Source organism: Gossypium arboreum, chromosome 6 (assembly GCF_025698485.1).
Source record: "Gossypium arboreum isolate Shixiya-1 chromosome 6, ASM2569848v2, whole genome shotgun sequence".
In the NCBI taxonomy this organism is placed as follows: Eukaryota; Viridiplantae; Streptophyta; class Magnoliopsida; order Malvales; family Malvaceae; genus Gossypium; species Gossypium arboreum.
This window is the reverse complement of record NC_069075.1, coordinates 16,695,971-16,705,054: the sequence shown is the minus strand read 5'-3', so window position 1 is coordinate 16,705,054 and position 9,084 is coordinate 16,695,971. Positions and strand designations below refer to the sequence as shown.

Here is a 9,084-nt window from a genome sequence, read left to right as displayed (position 1 = left end):
TTATATACACGTTACACACTAACTTTCAAAACTCACTCTCTGTTTGTTTGTTCTGTTCAGGTAATCCTCAAATTTAAGTGGTCGATGCAACAAAAGATCAGTGGTGACCACATTTCCGTAAAATTTCTTTCTTTTAAAATTAGTTTAAACTTTTCTGGTTTTTGAGAATTTTAAAATTTTGGGACTCTCCGGACTTTTTGGGACTATTTTTGGTTTTGGATTTTATTTTGGTTTTCTAAAGGTAACAACTGATAAAATGGTTTTTTTCTAAAATTGACAACTTTTCTGAAACAACGGTTTTCAAGAAACAATTTGATTTGCCAAAATATGACATTTTAAAGAAACTCCGCTGAAAAACATTCAATTTAATAGAAAGGCGTAAACAAGCAACGATTTTAAATCAAATAAGTATATCAATAAGTTTTCCAAACAAATTGGACAAACTAAGTAACAATGGTTGCGATGATTTACAAGTAATAAAGAAGTTTTTAAATTTTCTTTCATAACACTTCCAGATTTGGCACCGCCTAGGCTGGGTTTGGGGTGTTACATAATAACTTAGCTTAGTATTACAAGATCTACCATTTTCAAGCTAAAAATCAGTTTAAAATCATTAAATCTATTGAAATTTTGATTAAATCAATTAAAACTCAATTTGAATTTACAACATACTTAGTTTAATCATAAAAATTCAGAATGTTACCTCAACTTGAAGTAATCTATGAGTTTAGGATCAAATTTGGCCAAAAACGTATTGAAGAACAATGGTAAAATTTAATGATAAAAGATGAATTTTCTTTACAATTGATGGAGGAATTCATGTTTGGATGGCTAGATATTATAAAAGGATTTATCAATTTTCAAAGAAAAGCTTTAATTTGGTGTTTGAGAAATTTTTGAATAAGGTGAAAAATGAGAGGGAAGGGACAGCGGGGGTTGTTAAATAGGCAACCAATTTTTAAAATTTGGGCAATTTCCCTTTTAACCACCTCCAACTTCTTCCATTTTTCATATCAGTCATTATTTTAAAACTCACTTTCTAAATTATTTTCAAATCTGATCTCGCTTTTAAAAGTTCGTTTTAAGCAAATTATTTCTTAGACACCTAATTTTAATTTCTTAACCTAAATTTTTAATTCAATCATTTTAATATTTTATTTTATTTATTTTAACAATCTAATCTAATTTCGACATTCGGTTTACTAACCCTTGATTTACTAACACGATTATTGGGATGTGACATTTCAAAACGAAAATGTGAGAGTAAAAATAAGGAAAACTATAGTATAGTGAATATAAGATTCTTGCAAGCTTGTGCTTGAATGAAAATTTGTGAGAGAACAAAAGTATTGTGTGGGTTAAAAGCAAAGCGAGAGACATAAAAGAATAGAACAGTTAAAAGCAAAGTGAGTGAAAAGAGAACAAAATAGAAAAGAATCCAATAAAAAAATTAATACTTAGGAAATTAGAAACTCATTAACTTAATTCTACTTGCTAATAATATACTATGATTTAGAACATGAAGAGAAAAGGAGGGTGAGAAAAGTGGATATAGGGTGGTGAGCTTAAACGTATAAAGCGGGGAGCATCGGTAACAATATAATGTGTCAAACTATTTTCGTGCTTGAATCATTTTGTGAAATGAATTTCAAATCAGCCTATGTCACAAAACGTTACAAGTCAAAAACCCTATGTGACCTAGGATGACTATTCATGGATGAAAATTAAACTGAGTACTTGAGATTATAATTACCTATATTCTTCGAACATAGATGTGTGCCCGTGTATTCATTTTGATGGAAGCATACAGTTAGCAATACTTAACTTGTTTACTTTGTAACTTAATGAACAAACATGTTTGATGTTGAAAATCGTAAGTCACTTATACATCTTGCTAGAATTGTATGCTAACCAAACTTTCATGTTTACTATGTTTTAAATTAATTCCTTGTATGAAGCATACTCAAGTACATTTCTATCTATTTCCTTTCTTTTTCTTTGCATGTTTGTTTTGTTTGTTTGCGGAAAAGCAATATGTTAAGTGTGGAGGAGTTTGATCTGCCGCAATTTGTTGTGACAAATTAGGCTCTTTCTGGCATTTACTGAGCTTGTTTTCGAGTAATTTGATTATATTTCTATCAATTTTCATTTTAGTAGTTTATGTTTAAATTCAATAAAATAAGTGTTTTTATGCAAGTTTTTGTGTTTTAATGACTCGTTAGGCCAATCCAGGCCAAAGGCAAGACTAATAAGCTAATTGAGTGCGCAAGACACTATTTTGGACCAAAGAATATGAAGAATAAATCCCACATCATGACACCAACATCCAATGTCACGACACCCAACTGCGAGGCCAAAAGAAATCCCATTCAATGTCCAATGTCGTGACACCTGGCATATGGTGTCATGACACCATCTCGACGGAGGCTAATTTATAGCTGAGGGTGTTTTCATCAGCAGAGTTGTTTTAACCCATATTAAGCACTTGTATTTGACCTAATATGCTCTGAAAACACCAAAGTATATATAGTAATGTTTAAGGATTGATTAGGGAGCTTATTCCTTTAGTTAAGTTTTAGTTTCCTAGTTTTAGGTTCGTTTTGGATTGGGAATTTGTTGGTACTTGCTATTTTAGATTCAATTTCAATTCGTGTTTTATTTTCTTCATTGATATTTAGTTTTTTTCTTTTGACTTAACTTTCAATTGTTGTTTTACTGAAAATTGTTAACGGGTTTTCAATTTCCAAGCGCAACCGGCATATCAACAAATCAAAAATCTCTTTTCCCCTCTTTCTAGTTTGCTATTGGTTCTAATGTTTGGATTGGATTTAGGGAAAATTACATTTAGATTCATGGGAAGTTAAACCTGTTGGAAGATTAATGATCGAGGGTGGAATTAATTAACTGAGAAATTAGGGTTTGCCTTAGAATTAGTTGGATTGAATTATGTGTTCTTAAGCCCTAGGATTGACAACCCTAGGAAGTTATTTAAGTAAATGAGGTCGAAAGAGTAGTTTACTGAGTATTTATTCATTTAACCTAGTTTAAACTGTGAGGTAGGAAGATAAGTAGTTTCTGTCGATTAGTATATTTAGTAGAAACCGAAAGTTAATAATTAGATTAATTATTAGATAATTCATCAAAACCAGAATTTTAAAGTTAATTATGAACATTGATGTGAGTTAATCTTTTTTCTATCTATTGAGTGAATTTCAATTGTTAGTTTTGTTTTATTTAATTTATGATAGTGTTATTGCTTAATTTTATTTAGTTTCATCATACTATAATTTTAGATTATTACTATTTAGACATGTTACCGAGAAATTAATTTTAGTTTAATTCAATCTCTCTTAGGTACGATCCTTGGAATACTTCCCAAGTGTTTTGGTGTAAACTTTACTATATTACAACCTGACTCGTATACTTGTGAACAAAGTTGATATTTTATATCTTTTTATTGTAGTATTTTCAACTCAGATAGTTGCATGTCTGGGTAGTGGTAAACTTGAAACCCTAAGATCAATTCTTGAACCCTTTGGTTATGGTGATTTTAGTGGTGAAAGAGAAAGGATAAGATGTCCTCTTGCTATCCATTATGATAGCAATTGAACTTTTACAATTTAGTCCATAAGCATTAATTAAGTATTTTATCAGCTAAATTATTTGACCATTCCTTAATATATTTTTAAATTAACTCCATAAATATTCCTATTTTATATTTACAGACTTGGTTTATGGAAATGGGGTTCCAAAATCGTATTTTTCAGTACCACTGAAAATCGAGCCATTGCTAAAACTAACCTTTTGGAGGACAGCCTATACAATCACAAGAACTACCTTTAAATGTTTGAATGAGTAAGTTGGAGGAGGATAACTATGCTTTTAAGGCCTCTATGAAGAATACTGAAAGCCAACTTTCTCAAATCCTTCAAGCTATGCAAGCTAAATGTGCTATCAATATTCTAAGTAATACCAAGAATAACCCAAAGAGAGAAGGAAAAGAACATGACAACGTAGTCTATATAAGTTTAGGGAAATTAGCGAACAATCGTCTAAGGTCTAAGTCTTCTAGCTCTAAGATTGGGGATGATGAGTTAAGAGATGAAAAAGTTCAAAAAGTTCAAGATTAGGGTTAGGAAAATTTAGAAAGACCTATAGAGATTAAGGAAGAGTCTAATCCCTTAAGTCAATACCACCTTGATGTTTTAAGAAAGGTAGACTTAAGAGTTGATCATAGCGGGAGTAAAAAAGTTGATAATACTGAATATTATATAGGCGAGGTGTGAGGAAGCCCTATGTCATTTAGGCCATTGTCTTTAAAACCATACTAAAATGCCACTTGTCCCATTAGTCATTAATCCATCATTGTGCATCTTGTTCTTGATATTTATGGAAAGTTTGGTTCACTGGAATGAAATAGAGTAGAAATGTAATAGTTATTTGGTGGGAATAGAATAATGAAAGAATAACGATTATATTGGTTGATTCACTGAATAAAATAGAAGAGTAATAGTATTACATTGTTTGGTTGATTAGAATGTTGTTAAGGAATGGATAATATATATAAAGTGAAAATTTCACCTTTTAAGTGAAATTAATAATATTTTGTTTAAACTTTTTATATATTACAAAAAATGTATCAATTATGTAATGTAAAATGAAAAATAAAAAATAAATAATTTAATATGAAAAGTATTTTTGAAATTATAATTAAAATAAAATATATAATTTTATTAAAATAATATTTTAAATATTTAATTAACAAAATAACTTTTAAAATATTATATATATAATATTTAATTTAAAAAATTCATACTTTCCAATTGCTAGGATAATTACCATCACCAGCCCAAAATCCCAAATGGGTTTGGGCCGAATTCTAATAAGCTCACGGGCTGAGCTTGCAAATCGAGCTTGCTCTCCTGCGAAGTTACACGTGTATGGGACCGTATACGTACTTGTTAGGTCTAGAGTAGGATATGTATCTATAGGCATGAAAATCAATGAACAATATACAAACACCATCATCTTACAAAGACAAAGAAAAACACTCAAAAATTTGGTGTGGTAAGCGTGGAGAATTTTTTATCTTCAAATCTTCAGTTCATAAGAAATTACATTGGCTCACCCCAATGAAAATCTCTCCATCAATTTTTTCACTAAACAACCTGGAGTCTCTTGCATTGGTAATCAACCTAGTGAAACAGATTTATTTGCTGGTTGGTTTGTCGATCGGCTAGAAAATTTAGGTAAATTGACTCATGCAAGAGTCTCAAACTCTTTTGACTTAAATGTCATTTTTGGTCAAGGAATATCACTCCCCTCTGATCAGGAGGCACCTCCACGACAATTTTTTTATTGTTCAGGAGCAAATGAGGTTGATGAGGGAGCAAATGACTTTGCAAAATGTTAGATTTGAGCAGAAAAAAACATTTTAGCAAGAGTTAAAACAGAATGAAGAGTTAACAAAAAAGGTACAGTCTAATAATATTGGTCTCTATAGTAATACTGACATGCAAGAAGAAGGCCTTAGGGTGCATACAAAACCGTGGTTGAGCGAGATGGATGCTCTACATAAAGATGTACGAGCTTTGCATCCTAAATATCAAGATATGGATTGGTTGTTTTGTTCTAACAATCCATTATTTCCTGAGTTTGAAACTGTGAGCTTACCATCTAATTTTAAAGTCCCAAAAGAAATATTTACGGGTAGAAGGGACCCTCGAGCACATCTTATGCAATACAATGATTATATAAATGTGTTGGGAGCTTCTGATGCTACGAAGTGTAAGACCTTCTCAACATCCCTTAAGGAAACTGCAAAGGATTGGTATTTATCCCTCCCGCAAGGTTCCATTCAAAGTTTTTCACAATTAGGCCAGATGTTCTTGAGAATATTTCAAGCACATAGGACAATAATGAGTACTCCTATGGGTTTGACGTCTGTTAAGTAGAGAAAAGGGGAAAGCTTTCAGAATTATATTGTAACACCCTATACCCGTAACCTACGCCGAGGCGGAGTACAAGACATTACCTAACTTGATCTCATGCATACAACCAATATCAAGTCACCGATACTTGGTCCAAATTAAAACTTTTCTAATTTCAATATTAAACTTCTTATTATGGGCCTACGAGCCCCAAATCGATCGTTGAAAACTATTCAAGACCATTTCAGGTCCTTAAACCAACCTTAAGATATTTGCCTCTAAAACAGGGCACACGCCCGTTTGGAAAGGTAACACGCCCGTGTGACCATTTCGACATGGTCGTGCTGATAGCCCGTATGGCTCACATAGCCTAAGCACCCTGGGACACGCCCATGTCCCATACCCGTGTAGAATTAATTTCTAATTCACACCTACAGGGGTTTTCACACAGCCAGACACACGCCAGTGTCAATGACCCGTGTCCCTCACACGGCCACGACACACTCGTATCCTAGCCCGTGTGGCAAAACATGGATATTTTGTTTCTAACGTCAACATGCTCAAAATGTCACACGGCCAAGGCACACTCCTATGTGCCGAGTTATGTCCTTCACACAGCTGAGACACACGGCAATGTCTTTACCTCTGTGTTTATTACCATGCATACTAACTTGAAATTTTTACGTGTAGGGGACACGCGACCGGACTACACGCCCATGGGGTAGACCGTGTGTCACACACGACCTAGACACACGCCCGTGTGTCTACCCGTGTGGACAATAATAGGCTATTTACCAAGCTTCATTGCCACCCTTACATACCTATTTTCATACAAATGCCAAACAATACAACGAACACAATTTCTATAATCAAATCAGCCACAATAGACATTCATTCAACCATAATAATGCATCTTTTATAAATTCAAAATGAATGTTAGCAATTATTCAAAACTTAATACAAATTGAAGGGTTTCCAACCCAAGCCAACACATTTGGCCAATTCTCAAAGACACAAAATAATAAAGTCTAAGTCCTATACATGTCATATTCAAAAATATAAATCCAACTATACCGAAAGCTTCGGTTGATAGTGTCATCGATATCTCTGACTTCTGGTGATCCTTGAGCTAGTTAGGCGACACTGAAAGGAAATGGGAAGGAAATGGAGTAAGCATAAAAGCTCAGTAAATTGTATATAAGTATACAACAACAATTTATCAATAATTCACATGCTCATAATACCAAGGTAGGCATAAGCATAACTTACTCAGTACCATCCATACAAATCACATATTATACAATGAGCCCATATCTCATACGTACCAATTAGGTACCTGTACCACTCATAACACGGTTATACTTTCCTTATTAACTTAAGAACATAACGTTCACTGTTGAACCATTTAGAACACTATCAAATATTCATTAAGCCTCAAACGTGAGTAAGATGTCGATGCCATGTCTCAGACACGATCTTACACTGGCTCATATCTCAAGTCGATGCCATGTCCGAGACATGGTCTTACACTGACTACCATCTCGTAGCCGATGCATGTCCTAGACATGTCTTACACTAGCTTACGTTTCGAGGCCGATGCATGTCCCAGACATGTCATACACTAGCTCTCGTCTCAATGTCGATACCATGTCTCAGACATAGTCTTACACTGGCTCTCTTAATGTGGCCGATGCATGTCCCAGACATGTCTTACACTAGCCAACAATAACTCATATATCATGGCATGAATATCGATTTATTTCCTAAGTTCAAACGGGAACTCTACTATCTCTATTATCATCATACCTTCTTAATTCCACAATCAAGCAATCCATGCTATATTAATTCAATACCTACATTAGCAATATAGTTGTATTATTTACATACAACTTACCTCGGATTACAAAATGTGGTGACTAGCCGATTTAGTCAATTTGCTTGGCTTTCTGCCGATCTAGGTTTGGATTTGACAATTCTTGATCTAAAATAGCAAAAAACACTTATTTAATCTTTAAATAAAATTAAGCAATTAAAAATTCACATCTTTGGTAAAATGACTATTTTGCCCCCTAGACTTTGGCAAAATGACCATTTTACCCATTTACTCGAAAATCAATTTTTATCAAATTTCTTCGCATCTTAAGCGTAGCTGAACTCTTTTTACTCTTATAGCAACCCCAAATTCTCTCTATTTCACACATTTATCAATTATTTTATAACTTGTGCAAAATAGTCCCTTTAAGTGTTTTCATGGTAACACCTTTCACAAAAGTTGTCTATTACACAACTAAGACTCATATTCTTCCATAAAATTTCAAAAAATACCCTAAATGCTCTCATGATTTCAACCATTTTACAAGATAGTCCTCTCATTTGAAAGCTCGTGCTTCAAGGGTCTCAAAAATGCAAAGATCATCAACAAAGGGTATAGAAATCACTTACTTGTGAGTGCTTCAAGTTGCTAAAATTTTAAGCTCTCAAACCTCCTTAAATGGCTAATATTCGGTGGATAAAAGAGATGAGAAAGAGATGATATCATCCTTCTTTTATTTATTTCTATTTTAGTCAAATATAAGCCACTTAACCCACTAAATTTTAAAATTTTGCCCCCTCTTTGACTCTATGGCCGGATATACTCCTTGAAAAGGGTCTAATTGCCCTTTAAAATCCCCCAATTTTGATTCTCTAAAAAAATAACACCTTTAGCTATCAAAATAGGACTTTTGCACTTTATGCGATTTAGTCCTTTTTCGCAGTTAGGCTCACAAACGTCAAAATTAACTTACCAAATTTTTCATATGCTAGTATAAACATGCTATGACTCCAAAATAATAATAATAAAATAATTTCTCCAACTTCAAATTTGTGGTCCCGAGACCATTATTCCGACTAGCCCCAAAATCGGGCTGTTACATATATCAAGCATTTTCATGCAGCAACATTAAATACAAAAAAAAATTGAAGGATTAGTGGGTCATTGTTGCTTTTATTATTGAAGTCTTGAGCGTGTGCAATATTCGTTCAATGATAACAGGTCGTAGAGCTTGGTAGATTCGTATGAGAGGGTTCACAAGTTTGCTGAGGCAAAAGATTAAGAGAGTAGCTCGTGATACATTCTAAAGAGATGATAGGCATTTGAGGAATAGATAGAGAG

The 9,084-nt window shown here is 33.3% G+C and overlaps 1 long non-coding RNA gene across 1 annotated transcript; it reads right to left on the bottom strand.

Moving 5' to 3' along the window:
- Positions 1 to 6,824: 6,824 nt before the first annotated feature.
- LOC128293946 (uncharacterized) lies at positions 6,825 to 7,979 on the bottom strand. The gene is made up of 2 exons (XR_008284105.1): positions 7,825 to 7,979; positions 6,825 to 7,073 (listed from the first exon to the last, which is right to left on the bottom strand). It is a non-coding gene; the product is annotated as an uncharacterized LOC128293946 (long non-coding RNA).
- Between the last annotated feature and the right edge of the window lie 1,105 nt (positions 7,980 to 9,084).